The 16,432-nt window shown below is 46.2% G+C and overlaps 1 long non-coding RNA gene across 1 annotated transcript in view; it reads right to left on the reverse strand.

The window, feature by feature from the left end:
• Positions 1-16,222, reverse strand: part of LOC136697654 (uncharacterized) — a 58,096-nt gene extending 41,874 nt beyond the window's left edge. The window contains exon 1 of the long non-coding RNA XR_010802730.1: positions 16,048-16,222. This is a non-coding gene — a long non-coding RNA (uncharacterized lncRNA). The remainder of the gene's footprint in view (positions 1-16,047) is intronic.
• Positions 16,223-16,432: the final 210 nt, after the last annotated feature.

Raw genomic sequence — 16,432 nt, forward strand, 5'->3', positions numbered from 1 at the left:
TTCTAAGAAAGTTCCAGGACAACATTCCTAGAATATGAAATTATTGATGTAAATAAGCTTGAGGTCCCAGAACATTTTTGTAACTTAAGAATACGTTCTGAGAATGTTTAAAAAACTGGACAAATTCACATTGAGTGAACATTCCAGTGCAACGTCCCCACAACCAAAATGGAACATTAGGTGAACATTCCGAGAACGTAATTTTGTTAGCTGGGTAGAAGATTAGCGTAACTACTAATGTGTATTGCCTATAGCAAACTAAGGAACATTGTTCCTTATGGAAGAGCAGGTGCGTATTCCTGGTGATTTCTCCAGTAGACCCAGCTGGGTTTGGTGTGAGAGATGCTGGATCTGGAGGAGGTTCAATCGAGAGCTGGAGACAGATGCTGGGGGCTGCTGCTGCCTCTGCTTCCTGAGCCACGCTTTTCCTTTAATCAATAATGCATGGCAAAGTGCAGCTAGCTGCAGTGTGCTAGCAGTGCGTTAGCATTGGAGGTGACAGATGGAAAACTTTGTTTGCTTTAGAAGTTCCTGACACTTAAATTCCCCACTGCTGGAGTACTTCTCTGCACCTGTGAGTGGGAGGATGAAGCTCCATCACTTTCTGGAGAAAAATAAATAAATAAAAAACAGTTGAACACTAAGCTATCAGCTAATGCTAATGCTAAGCAGTTAGATTACATAAGGGAGGTGGAGGATCAGTGCTGATGCACAGACATGCATAAAATCATCATTTAATACACTCTACAAGCTGTACACACACCCTTTCTTCAGTCAGATTTACATTTCCATTCCACCTTAAAAAGATCTGCAATGTTCTGGATTTTTTAAATTTCCATTCCACTTTAAAAGCCGCTTTGGGCCTGTCAAGCATGGAGCAGGAAGCATGTATGTGTGTCGTTTGTACATCCGTCTTAGCAGTGTGTGTGTGTGTGTGTGTGCACAGTCTGGTCACGTTGCTGCTCTAAATATCAGGCTGTTCATGTCTGTTCATCTCCAGCAGCAACAGCAGTTAGAGCAGCACATCATCTGTCAACCTGACACTGATAAATAACTCGGAAAATCCTTCACTGTTACACACACACAAACACACACACACACACACACACACATATATACACACACACACACACACACACACATATACACACATACACACACACACACACACACCTGCCATCCACACTAAGGAATTACACACTGAATCCTGATACTAAACCATGGCATCCGCCCACATTTCTGTGCGGCTCATCAGTCACTCATACAAACATCACACACACATCAGATGGAGGTCAAACCAGCTCTGGAACAGCTGCACATGAGCCTAAGTTTAGCATATATCCACTCCCCCCCCCCCTCTCTCTCTCTCTCTCTCTCTCTCACACACACACACACACACACACACACACACACACAGGTAAAATGGCTCTGATTACAGCACCACATTCTGAACCCTTGCAGGTGTTAAACTGTGGGAACAGAGCGGTGTTGAGAAGATTCAGACATAACTAATCGCTCGCTCTTCATCAGCCTCAGCGTGAGGAACTGGAGATAGATACTTCACTCACTGGAGCAGAACAACACCCCCATCCCCCCACACCCCTGTCTCCCCCATCTCTCATTAGCACTAAACAAACCAGCATCAGTAGATTACCGTCTCACATCCTTTAATATGTAAATCCCATCCATTCTCTAGATCCTGGGCTCAGCGTTGCGGAGGGGAGTAGCCTCCTGTTTACGGAATGGGACACGGAAGGTAAAGGTAGCCTCAAATTTCAGGACATTTAGAGCCACATGGATCTGCACCTAGAGCCCCCTCTGAGCAGCAGACCCCTGCAGTAGTGGGCTGTAAGTGTCACAGCATCACAAAGTCCCAGAGTCACAGAATCCCAGAGTCACAGAATCCCAGAGTCACAGAATGCCAGAGTCACAGCATCACAGAGTCACAGAGTCACAGTATCACAGAGTCACAGAGTCACAGAATCACAGACTCACAGAATCCCAGAATCACAGAATCCCAGAGTCACAGAATCACAGAGTCACAGAATGTCAGAGTCACAGAGTTACAGAGTCACAGAATCACAGAGTCACAGTTACAGAATTCCAGAGTCACAGAATTAGAGTAAGAGTCACATAGTCAAAGTCACAGAATCCCAGAGTCATGCAGTAACATAATCAGAGCAAGAGTCACAGAGTCAGAATCACAGTGTCACAGAATCCCAGAGTCACAAAGTCACAGAATCAAAGTAAGAGTCACAGAATCAGAGTCACAACATAAAAGAGTCACGGAATCAGAGTAAGAGTCACAGAATCCCAGAGTCACAGAGTTACAGATTCACAGATTTACAGAGTCACAGAGTCAGAGAGTTACGGAGTCACAGAGTCACAGGTTTACAGAGTCACAGATTTACAGAGTCACAGACTCACAGAGTCACAGAATCCCAGAGTCACAGAGTCATAGATTTACAGAGTCACAGAATCCCAGAGTCACAGATTCACAGTCACAGAATAAGAGTCACAACATAACAGAGTCACCGAATCAGAGTAAGAGTCACAAATTCACAGAATCGCAGAGTCACATATTTACAGTGTCACAGATTTAGAGTTACAGAGTCACAGAGTCAAAGATTTACAGAGTCACAGAGTCACAGATTTACAGAGTCACAGATTCACAGAGTCACAGATTTACAAAGTCACAGATTTACAGAGTCACAGAGTCAGAGAGTTACGGAGTCACAGAGTCACAGGTTTACAGAGTCACAGATTTACAGAGTCACAGAATTCCAGAGTCACAGACTCACAGAGTCACAGAATCCCAGAGTCACAGAGTCATAGATTTACAGAGTCACAGAATCCCAGAGTCACAGATTCACAGAGTCACAGAATAAGAGTCACAACATAACAGAGTCACCGAATCAGAGTAAGAGTCACAAATTCACAGAATCCCAGAGTCACATATTTACAGAGTCACAGATTTAGAGTTACAGAGTCACAGAGTCAAAGATTTACAGAGTCACAGAGTCACAGATTTACAGAGTCACAGATTCACAAAGTCACAGAGTCACAGATTTACAGAGTCACAGGGCATGAAGCAGGATCACACCCCAAACAGAGAACATCACACAATCACTCTCTCTTTCACACACACACACACACACACACACACACACACACACACACACACACACACACCTGTGGACAGTTTCATACACTTCTCCACTGTGGGTTAATCACTAGATACATATTCAGTTTCTCAGTAATCCCAGGGTATAAAACGCTCTGGACTCATCTCTGAACTCTATTAACTAACGACCAGTTCAGTTTAGTTCGGTTTAATTGATTCTCTCCTGCAGTCAGCACAGACATTAAGAGGAACCAGGGTCCCCCGTGGGCAGAGGGAGTCTAAGAGACCACCGCTGGGTTCTTTTCATCTCAGCTGACACCTGTCCGAGCGTCCGGTCGGACACCGATTTAAGAGTCCAGCAGGTGATAACACCTCTGTGCTCCACATTATTACCAGCCTCTCTCCCCCTGCCTCCCCATGGATCTGAACACACAGCTAAACCCGATACGTTTTGCTCCCTCACATCGACAGCGACACCGCTCTGTGTTCTGTTCACCCCGAGCGGCATAAGGCATTGACTGGAGACTCATAAGGCACTGACTGGAGGTTTTCTACCAAATGGACAATGTGGTCTGTTTCCAGGCTTTGACATCATCTAGAGAGAGCCATGTACCATCAACATTATCTCTCTCGTCTGTCTTCACCCCTCTTCTGCCCCAGTGTCCCAGTGTCCACAGAGGCATGGCTAATGCTACACAACAAGCAGATTTTGGTGGAGCTTCCCACTGTGTTTTGGGACTGGCAGACAGACTGGAGACCTTGGGGTCCTAGTTAGCAGTTGCCAACTTAGCCCAAGGTTAGTTTTTAAATGTAACAACATTTAAGCTGTTTTTTCTGAAAGTTTATAAATATCACCTTTAAAAGCACATGACTAAACTAAACTAAAAAACTGTTGGTCACTGTAGAGAAGACTTATATGAGCCTTGGTCAAGTGCGTCCTGGAGTGGTGTACAGGCCTCCAGCCTTGGTCTCGTGCTCTAGGCTTATGTGTTGTTGTAATAATTGCTGGATAGTGTTAAATCTCTAATCCCTAAAGCAAGTTGGTCTCCAAGTGTCTAGAAAAACAGGGCAAAACAAAAGCTCGAGCGCTCCTGGAGCGGATTACCGAAGGGTATCTTTAAATGTCTCAGCACTAGATAAACATTAAGGAGTTATTCATCAAGCAGCCGGTGCTTTGAGCATCAGCGGGCGGGTGATAGATTGCGTACTTAGCGGGAGATAGCCAGAGAGATAGCAAGAGGGAAGCGAACACTCGGTTGGACACCAGGCCGGAGAGCTCATTTAGAAACGTCCAGATGAGAACATGAAAACAAGGGATGAATTCCCCCTCAAACAGCCCTCCTCCCCCAACGTTTTCTATCACAGCGCTGAGGAATGGACTGAGAAACCGCGCAGGGAAACAAATGGCTGTGCACCTTTCGCCGCTCAGTTCCGGATGGAGTTTTATGCTGATAGGTGGAAAACAGCGGGAGAACAGGGAAGCGCTCCGTGTTACGGTAACTCTAGGAGCAGGTGTCCACGCTGATGAATGAGGGTGTCGGGGATGGACGGAAATCTCAGGCCCGTCCCTGAATTCTGATGACTGAGTGCTTTTTAATCAGCGCTGTGGCGTCTGTGAGGAATGGACAGAGGATTGTCCAGCTCTCTCTGAGTAATGTGAGGTACATAGTGATACAAAACGTTCCTCACTGACCTCCACTCCCCACTCCAGTGGTACACACATCTGCAAAAGGAGCTCTGTTTCCACACTGGAGTGTGTTCTAACCTCATATATCCACCATCCATCTCAAGATTCCACCAACCCAAGGATCACCAGCCACTCACGACCCAGTTTGTAGTGGATCAGTTGGTCAGTGACCACAGGGTTAGGGTTTTCCAGAGTCATTGCCTGGCCAGTGGTAACTCCAGAAGCGCGGTCAGTTAAAAGATGAATGTTTCTACTCAGGCAGCACATAATCAATAACCCATCCTCAAATGGACAGAGTGGTCAACCGTGTAAATGTATTTAGAACGGATCAACCTGTAATTATTTGAAATGATTAGTACCAGTTCTTCGTCTTTAGCTGTAATATGAACACCGTATCATCCCAGAGCTCTGTTGGCTGTATCTGAGTCTCTGGCGTTGGCTTTGATGTCAGGGCTGGACTGAGGAGCCGTGCCAGGATTGGTCAGTTGGCTGATGTAGCTCTGCCTGGATTGGTGGCTTGGATGAGCTCTGGAGAGCTGGGATTGGTGACAGTCTGGAGGGATAATGTGGCAGATGGAGGCTGATCGGCTCCCGGGGGGTGGAGCTTTCACACCCAGTGACCCACCCTTATGTGCGCAGGCCCCTCAGGATGAGGCCCACTGTGATGAGTGTGTGACAGAGACAGAGAGAAGGAGAAAGAGAGGCAGAGAGTCCATGCTGACGGTAGTATTAACAGGAGGACGGGCTGTGTCCGGGGTGGCCCCTCACTGCTGTCTGGACACTTGTTTTATGAGTGGAGAAGGTCATTAAAGTCTGTGAGAAATGCACTTCAGGAATAATTTCCCATTTGTGGGGATTAATGGAGGAGTCGGCTTGAACCTCACGTTCAGCGAGGACGAGAAAATGAGAGCTGGAGGAGATAACGAAGTGCAGATTATCTGGCAACCTGACATGGCTTCTGGTGTTTTAAAGAAACAGTGTAATAACTGTGTAATTAAACATCCACAACAATAGTAACTAACAGTGATGTGTTAGATTACGGTAAATACATAATTATAACCTCCTCCGTTTCTACTCGTATGATTACGGCAATTATGCAAATGTGGATTGATATTAAATATATCTCTTTTTCTCCCCCTCCTCCTCCTCCTCTCTCTCTCTCTCTCTCTCTCTCTCTCTATCTCTCTCTCTCTCTCTCCTGCATTCCATTTGTAAGGGAGCAAGCCCATGGACCAAGTGCTTCTGATTTGTTTTTCATATTTTCATATTTTCCATGAATGCCACGCCTGAGAGCTATGAAACATTTATTTATAACAAATGCATAAAACATAGATTAGAAATCTTTAGGCTCAACTTCATTGCACTTATTAAATATTAACACATTTAAAATATAGAAATGACAGTGCAACCCACTACAGAGAAGTCTGTGTAATCATTTGGGAACTGAGGAAACCAGTTGTTAAACATGTTGCATTTACATAGTGTAAGGGATCTCCCTGGGGAAGCACTGCCTGCTAAACCACCCCTCGCCACCAGAGGGTCATTTTCAGAGCGCTATACACAGGCCGGGCCGGGGATCTGGGAAACCCCTGGAGTTTTCTCCTGGGTCCCTGTCTCTCCAGGTTTATATTCTTTCCCTGATTTTTCCTTTCAGTTTCTCACTCAGGGCTTCACTGGTTTCCCTACTTGGGATTTACTTTTTTCCATTTTCCTGTTGTCTATTAAAAATAAATGAATAAACTTTGTGAAGTAAATAAACAGGTAAATAAACCTAATAGAACCCCTCCTCAAGTCGGTTCTTCTGTCGGGGACCATCTGACATCTTTTTCATCTGGAAATGTTCTTCATGTTGGATTTAAACAGCTGCAGCTGCTCATGGAGTCAGCACTCTGACCTCACTCTGACCTCACTCTGATCTCCACCTCAGACTCCTGCTGCCGCTGAGTTACCACAATCACATGGCCATTTATCTGCAGTCCACTGTGAAAAACAAAGTTCTGTCTATCCCCCCTCCCTGTGTGTGTGTGTGTGTGTGTGTGCGCGCGCGTTTGTATGCGTGTGTGCACGTGTGTGTGTGTGTATGTGTGTATATGTGTGTATGTGTGTGTGTGCATGTGTGTGTGTGTGCACGTGTGTGTGTGTCTCCAAGTGTGTGTGTGTGTGTACGTGTGTGTGTGTGTGTGTGTACGTGTGTGTGTGCACGTATGTGTGCACATGTGTGTGTGCATGTGTGTATGTGTGTGTGTGCACATGTGTGTGTGCGTGTGTATGTGTGTGTGTGTGCACGTGTGGGAGGTTGTGTGTGTGTGTGTGTGTGTGTGTGTGTTTGTGTGTGTGTGTGTGTGTGTGTGTGTGTGTGTGTGTGTGTGTGTGTGTGTGTGTGTTTGTGTGTGTTGTATAATGAACATGCAGACCGGCGTCCATGTGCATTCTTCTGATGGATGACTATGTTCTTTTCTCTTTCAAACAACTTATCACCCCACTGCAGCCTCCGTCTCCGTCGCTAGGCGCTCAGTGAGTGTTCGGAATGCCAAAAGTGTCCGGAACGTCTTAGGATTAAAATAGCCTTCTCCAGGGCTGCTTTCCTTCAAGGTCCATTTCTTCCAAATTTCATGTCCACACCAGAGTCCACTCCTGGCTTCACTGCAGTAGCAGCCTCTGCTACGGTGGCTCGCTGAGTCATATCACATTTACAAAGCAAACAATAGCTGAAAACACAACAGGATTCAGGGAGAACTCTAAATCGAGGACAGAACCATAAACATAAGAACACAGGCGCAAAGCAACGGATGCAAATGATGCATTTAACAAATGACGCTAGTCTTGTGCTAAATACAGCACACTGCCCCATCCACATTTTAAGCTACTAATATTGACACAAAACTGTGTAAAGTATTACTACAGCATCCATAGACTACAGCACCTGACCTCACTAGTCTTTGGGGTCTAGTACCATCAAACGTCACAGAAATGTCCCACCCAGCCTTCCCCAAAGTGTTACATCATACTGATTTCAGAAGAAAACTGGCGGAGCATCAGACGAGACAAGGCTTCCCCAGTGATCACACTCCACTAATGCTACATGCTAACTGCCAGCCCAGGGTTTAAGTGTTATTATCTGCAGCTAAAAAGCCTTCCCCATCATCTCCATCTCAAAGCTGCTTAGTGCCTGCCCGATAGCCCCATCAGCCAATCAGAGCACAGATAACTAGCTCCAGATCAGCCACAGACATGGCACACAATGGAAGCTAAGCATGGGATTAGCGCCAGCAGCTAAAGCTCTGCTCTTGTCTCTAGCCGTAAGCTCTGCTAATGGGGACAGGGGCTACTTGATTCTGTCTGATTGTTCTATTCATGTCTTTATGGGATGATGCAGAGCTGTCCAGCTCATGTCCCCCAGCACAGAGGCGATGGCAGTGGTCATCCTTCCTTCTTTTTCATTTTTTTTCTCAGGCCAGAGGTCATTAACTGTAGTCTGGACATCCCCCCACACTTTAAGGTGGACCCCAGTGTGGACAGAGAGGTGGACATGGTACTCAAAAGTCACAGGGTTTAACTTGCTGCAGCACCAAGAAGATTTGGAGTGGGGAGTGAAGGAAAACCTGTGTGTGTGTGTGTGTGTGTGTGAGAGAGAGAGAGAGAGAGAGAGAGAGAGTGTGTGTATGTGTGTTCACTATAATACATGCTTTAAATATGGCCTTTTTAAATGGAAGCATGTTTCAATACATTGCTATGGCCAATACAAAGCATTGGCTGCAGGGGTATAACACTGCTCCCCATTCTTGCTGCAAATATGTTTTACAGGAACGCTGCACTGGGATTGGAATTCCCAGAACTACTAGAACATGCAAAATAAGTCTTGATGAGAAAGGACCACCAGGACCAGACTTTAACTGGAGCCAAGGCCATGAGACCTCACACAGCACCATGAGATCCAGACAGAATCAGTTGATCCCTATAAATATGATCAGAGGCATATTGATTCCCTTCAAGGGAGCATTGCTAAGTCATGCCTCCTAAACCCCAGAGAGATATCAGCTCCTGACGGACAGCTCACCTTCTGTCTCCTTGAAGATCTGTGGATCTTTTCCAGGGTGAATTTCTGAAGTGTTTCTTTCTTTTTTCCCCACCACCTTTCCAAAGCTGACACTGGGATTTCTGCTCTTACTGATGTGGTCAAATCTGGCCGACCGACCCAGAGCCCACGTGGAGGACCATGAGAGGTTGGTGCTAATTAAAGCTTAGTCTGTATCTCAGTGGCTAGCAGCCAGGGTGGAGACCAGGGGCATATCTAGACTACACTTTGTACCACGGCACATTGAGTTTAGAGGGGCACTGATGCAGTCAAGTGCTGCAGGGGCACTTACCAATCAGTCACAAAGGCACTCTGATGCTTTAGTAAAAAAGCCCATTAAACATTATGTAGTTAAAACAACTTTTTGCTAAAGTGGGCAATACTCTATGATGGATGAAATGTGAAGAACAAATAATGAGCAGCAATAACCTTTCTGACTGACAACATTAGCTGCTCAAACACTGGAAAGATGCTGGAGCATTGCGTGAAAGGTATGGTATATAGTGAATATGCATGCCGTGTTAGTTCTTCTCATCAATCAAAGATAAAATAAACTTTTAAAATACATACAATATACTTTCTACCACTGTTTTTCCTGGAGGGCAATCCCCTGTAGCTTTGCATGGCATTAGCTCAACTTGATGTGCACTTCCTTGATCACTTTTCCACTAATACATTCATTCATTCATTCATTCATTCATTCATTCATTCATTCATTATCTTTAACCACATATCCAATTCAGGGTCGCGGTGGGTCCAGAGCCTACCTGGAATCATTGGGCGCAAGGCGGGAATACACCCTGGAGGGGGCTCCACTAATACAGTTCCCCCATAATATATAACCGGTGATGTCACAATATCCCACCTCCAGCGGGAACCCCAAGCTTTGAAAACCACAACAACGGTAACGTTAGATGCTGTGAACTCAATGTGTAATTGTGTTGTTTATGTTTTTTTGGACTGAACACACCCCGGTTTTCACAGATCAGTAGTTTTACTTGTTGCACATGGAATTTTACATCAGCCACCAATTAAAGAATCATTTGAACCTCTTCAAAACACCACAATGTCATTTTACCAACTGCGGGTTTGAGTCGTTCCAAAACAAATGTGATTGTTACTGTACCTTGGAGATTTTACAAGCAAGTTTGTGCTGATGGTGTAAACAAGTCTCTCTGGCCAATCAGTGCTCTGCAAGGTTTACACATTACATTTAGTGCCTGCTCTGCTCTTTTTATGCTGGGTGCCAGCAAGGAGTGAATATAAATCTGTTTCCAGGAACTAGAGGCCAGATTTAACTAATAGGAAAACAAAAGAGCAGAGCCAGGCAAGTCGAGTATGACCCATGCAGTGGAAAAGTGCCACTGGATTCAGGGAGAACACAGTTCCATTGCTCCATAGCGCAATACTTTTAAACCCCTCTAATCCACACTTGAGGATCTGAGGCTTCACTAGAGCATCCCATTCTGTTGGTCATTGTTTAAAGAGGGAGAATATGCAGTTGTTGGAGACAGATGTGTGGTTCCATTGATGTCTGCATCTGTAAGTGTTTGCATGGACTTCACCTGTGGACATTAAAGGGGTTGCACACATCAGGATGATGTCAGCTAACTTTCAACATCATCTCAAGCGTCTGGCAGCAGTAGCAATAACACAACACTTCTCAGGCCATTAGTGTCAAGCATTTGCAGGGTGCGGACCCCCGTCTCGGATGGCTTTGGCCTTGCACATCACGTCGCAGGCGTAAGGGCTGCAGCGGAGCTCCAGGGCCCTATTACTCAGCCACAAAGTGAGTGCAGGGAAAATGCGCCAAGCCTCAAAGTCCATTAGCTTCGGTGACAGCATTAGTAATGCCTTAATGTGACGAGAGGGAGAAAAATAAATATATAAATAAATAAATACATAAATCAAAGCGTCTCTGGATCTCAGAGTCCAGCACCAGCCGACAACAGAGAGGTTCTGAGGTGGTCAACATGGCGTGGCCAAATTATACATGGCAGGTCCATAATAAGCACAAGCTCCCACAATGCTCATCACCACGTTTCACAAACAGCCAGGGGGTTGGCACACTTATCAACGCCATTCGGCTTAATGCTAACAGACCACTGATTGCCCCCAGACAATACATCTCCATTGCACTGAGGGTCCACAGGTACAGAGTCCTATAACTCCTGCTATAGCTGGTAGTATCTGTTGCTCACTTGATAGTATCTAGTGTTCACTTGATAGTATCTTGTTCTCAGTTGATCTGACCTTTATCTAGTGATTTTTTTTTTTATATTAATTGGTGCTAACCAAATAGAAGGCCTGTTTTGCTGTAGCTGTCTGGTTGTTCATTTAGTTACCATAGCAACTGCTCACCTGGATATAATCCAGTCCCCACCCTTGGCACTCAGCTGGACACAATGTTACATTCTAAACCTGTGTCCCAAACCATTCTCCCCTTTAACTAACCCCAGTGCCCTTGAAGACTGCACTACACATTGACCCCCATCTACGGGGAACACTTATAGGGGAATTACAACCACTACAGCATGATGCACCACTTCTATGACGTACCACTAAGTTTTTGTTTTCCTTGTTGCTGGGTTCCCTTGTCGTTGATGGTTGTCACCAGCCCACACCATTGTCGGTGAGTCTCCCTGATCACACACAGAGACCCCCACCTCAACACTAGAGTTGAACTTAAACGGACACTAACGCAACGCCACTGGATGCCACACACTGCCCAGGTCTTACAGGTCAAAGTCTCAGACCGCTGACAGTTTGGGACCACCATGAGGTTTGTTTTTATTGTTTAATCTGATTAATCATCAGATAATTAATAGATTGTTCAGTGACATCATTAGAGTGTGAACCTCTCTGTAGTTGACAGTAGTTTGTGGAGTTGACCAATAAAGCGGATGTGTTTGTTGTCCGTATGAGTGGGCTTGTTCTTCTCTTCCTCTTGCTTTGAGTCAGTGTGTGTGTGTGTGTGTGTAAAGTGAGTAATGTTATGACTCAGCAATGTTGTGTTGTCACCAAATGCAGACAGCCGAGTGGAACGGTGAGCTGGAGGGAGATGACCCATGTGTGTCAGCCCACTGAACACACACACACACACACACACACACACACACACACACACATGCCTGCAGTGCATACATTTATTTAGTAAAGGATCAAGGTGAGGTCAGGTGCTAGTGTTGGGGATTAGTTCTCACAACTCTATCATTCCAGAGAACACAGTTCCACTGTTCCACAGCCAAATGCTCTCGAATTTAAACCCCATGCCTTTGGCACTAGGTCACTTCACAGTGTCTCGTTTAAGGCTTTTCTTGTGTTCTGTTATTTGGACCTATATAAGTATATACGTTTGACCTGGAACCACAGCAGCAGCTAATTCTGGCCCTGATCATCCGTCCACAGCTAAATGGCGCCGGAGCAGGTGAGCAGCCGGGAGAGACGCCAGGCTCGGGTCCCACCTGCCTCTTGTTTGTCAGAACATTGTTATTGGTTGGTTGGTTTGTTTGTTTGTTTATTTGTTTATTTGCTTGTTCTTGGCCCTGGGTTTGTTTGGCAAAACATGTTGTTGAAGGTATTCTACAGTTCAAGTGTGCAGCAGTGTCCACTGCCCCTGACCAAGGGGGACATCCTTGGATAGTGATGTCTGAGACTTTATGAATGTTATTAATGATGTTAATATCAAACAGTAACACTTCCAGTTCCTGTCTTTAGACCGTTAACTACACACTGTTTCTGAGGTGGGACCTTTCTCCTTTTTTTGTCTTGTCCAGCCCCAACAGAACCAGTCATTGGGTACAGTACTTAAAGAACAGAGCACCTGATGCAGCTCAAAGAGAAGTGGGAACCTGGTTAAAACCTCTCTACTGCAGAGTCAGTTGTGTAGCACAGTGTTCCTGCCTGAGCGAGGAATAGAACCCTGCCCTCCTGTGCGGACACTGTGTTCACTGAACACTCCTGTGAACACTTTCTGAAGTCAGTGAGGCTGTTTGTTCTGAAACAAGGCTTGATTCCAACGTTGCCGTATTCATCTCAGGCCATGAATACTTCATGACTTCTAAACTGGATGAGAGCACATTAGCGTCCTAACAGCAGCACTGTGCTGTAAACGGGGCCGCGCTGAGTAATGCAATCTCAGATCATTGCCTCTGCAATAATAACTTGCCTGTGACACGTACAAGTACCAGAGCCCCCTCATCATCCTCAAAACTCCATCTCTGCCTGGCCTCTGTGCTGCAGAGCAAGAAGGCCACGTCTTTCAGGGTTGGTTTGTGAGGAAGCAGTTTGTGGATCTTTGAAGATGTTCCGTTGATGCCCAGTGGCATTTTTAAGAATTAATAGAGGTTTAGAGCCAAAGACAAATGGATAAAGGCACATTCACAGACATTGTCACGATTCACACTCAAGAACCTAATGTCTTTAGGTTCCAGCTGGGAATAAATCTTTCTGGTTTGGGAACACCGAATGGTTCCAGATCATGTTCATGAACAGGAACCGAACACCTTCTTGGTTTGTGACAGCAGTAACAGTGACTTGCTGCCCACACAGGTTGGGCTCATTCGAGCTTGCTGCCTTTGCTATATAACATTTTGTAAACGAAACTCCACTTGATTTTTCAAGCATTACTTTACTGTGCACGCTCCTAAAAATAATGGTGCTACAAAAAGGTTCTTTGAGTGATGGCAAAGCTGTTTTTCTTCAATGAAGAACCATGTTTGTTGAGATGTGTGAATGTAAAGAACCTTTTAAAGATTTACAAATTCGGCTTTGTTTTAATTCAGTAGAAATAAGAACAAAATAATTTTATTTTTAAATACAATCTCCAAAGGCAAACTCCAAGACTTACTACAAGAGCTAATCTTCCAGCTTCAGTCCCTGACCTCTTTAATGCTGTCATGTGTGCTACCAACTCCTCACAGTAATGTTCCAGCAGGTAAGACACACGCTAAGAACTGTGTTTTAGAGATTATAAACGCAGGGCTGTGATTATTAAAGACTAAACTCACTAATAGAGACACAGAGCTCATCCTTCAGCGCACCATGATCATGCAGGAGTCCCAGAGCCCCCTAGTGGCTAACTGTGCACACAACTCCAGCTGTTACCTCCACACAGCACCCTCACAAACATCTCCTTCACCTCCTATAAACCTGCATCTCCTGCAGTGCTTACAGACACACTCCTTCAGCAGGGTGAGACTGAACCGTGGGTCACTTCACCAGCTTTGTGCGAAGACATCTCTCTTCTCCATCACCTCCACCACCCGGAGGTTTAGGGCAATGTCAGAGCGTGGCATATGAGAATTACACCTTATAGGCACCAAGGAGCAGCCACACAGGACACACACTGGGCTCTCTGGACACACAGGACACACACTGGGCTCTCTGGAAACACAGTACACACACTGGGCTCTCTGGACACACAAGACACACACTGGGATCTCTGGACACACCTTGGGCTCTCTGGAAACACAGTACACACACTGGGCTCTCTGGACACACACTGGGCTCTCTGCACACACAGGACACACACTGGGCTCTCTGGACACACAGGACACACACTGGGCTCTCTGGACACACAGGACACACACTGGGCTCTCTGGACACACACTGGGCTCTCTGGACACACAGGACATACACTGGGCTCTCTGGACACACACTGGGCTCTCTGGACACACAGGACACAAACTGGGCTCTCTGGACACACTGGGCTCTCTGGACACACTGGGCTCTCTGGACACACACTGGGCTCTCTGGACACACTGGGCTCTCTGGACACACACTGGGCTCTCTGGACACACACTGGGCTCTCTGCACACACAGGACACACACTGGGCTCTCTGGACACACAGGACACACACTGGGCTCTCTGGACACACAGGACACACACTGGGCTCTCTGGACACACAGGACATACAGTGGGCTCTCTGGACACACTGGGCTCTCTGGACACACTGGGCTCTCTGGACACACAGGACACAAACTGGGCTCTCTGGACACACTGGGCTCTCTGGACACAAACTAGGCTCTCTGGACACACAGGACACACACTGGGCTCTCTGGACACACACTGGGCTCTCTGGACACACTGGGCTCTCTGGACACACAGGACACAAACTGGGCTCTCTGGACACACTGGGCTCTCTGGACACAAACTAGGCTCTCTGGACACACAGGACACACTGGGCTCTCTGGACACAAACTGGGCTCTCTGGACACACAGGACACACACTGGGCTCTCTGGACACACACAGTGGCTCTCTGAACACACAGGACACACACTGGGCTCTCTGGACACACAGGACACACACTGGGCTTTCTGGACACACACTGGGCTCTCCGGACACACACTGGGCTCTCTGGACACACAGGACACTCTGGGCTCTCTGGACACACAGGACACACACTGGGCTCTCTGGACACACAGGACACACACTGGGCTTTCTGGACACACACTGGGCTCTCCGGACACACACTGGGCTCTCTGGACACACAGGACACTCTGGGCTCTCTGGACACACACTTAGCTCTCTGGATTTAAAATGTGCTAAAGCTAAGTGTTTTTATGGCATAAGAATATTTTGAAACCTGGATAGATAGATAGATAGATAGATAGATAGATAGATAGATAGATAGATAGATAGATAGATAGATAGATAGATAGATAGATAGATGATAAAGGACAGATAGATAGAGGATAGATAGATAAATAGATAGCTAGATCCACCCCTCACCCCACCCCCATCCCTCACCCCATCCTCACACCAACCCAACCCCACCCACCCCCACAAACACCCCCATCGCCACCCCCACACGTCCAGAGCAGAAAGGTACAGATAACACTTCAGCACAACAGCAGCACACACTTTACACAAACTTCACATATCTGTAATCACACACACACACACACACAAAGAAATGAGTGCTGTAGGGTAGGGACATGGATGGTTTCTTTTTCTTTTGCACCCTTAAGGATGCAGTATCTGCGGCTGGCGTGGCACTGGACCGAGAACTGCGTGAACAGAACGATCAGGAGCTCACAGCATGACCTGAATACAACTGCCTACGCAGTGGAGAGAGAGAGAGAGAGAGAGAGAGAGAGAGAGAGAGAGAGAGAGAGAGAGAGAGAGAGAGAACAGAAATAACCAAAGGAAGAGTTACCTTGGAATTCAGCACCATGCTCTGTCCAGACCCCGTTGCTGCTGCTGCTGCTGCTGCTGCTGCTGCTCCTCTTATCGACACTAGTCTCCGAAGCGAAGCAGCATCACACACAAATCAAGAGGGAACCGTATACAAATTGAAATAAAGGAAGGTAACAAAAAAACCAGAAGAGGTGTGCACGCTTCTGCGTGTGTCGAGCGCACGTGGATTCCCAATCTGCCCCAAAAATCTGCCCAAATATCCGTGACTTGTTTCCAAATCCAAATCAAAAAAAAAAAAAAAAAAAAAAAAAAAAAAAAATCCCAGTGAAAGAAGGGTGCAGAGGAAGAAGAAGGTGAACGGTGGCTTCTGGAGTCAGACTTCAGTCGAAAATCTCCCTCTCTCC

The sequence above is a fragment of the Hoplias malabaricus genome, chromosome 1 (genome assembly GCF_029633855.1).
Source record: "Hoplias malabaricus isolate fHopMal1 chromosome 1, fHopMal1.hap1, whole genome shotgun sequence".
Lineage (NCBI taxonomy): Eukaryota > Metazoa > Chordata > Actinopteri > Characiformes > Erythrinidae > Hoplias > Hoplias malabaricus.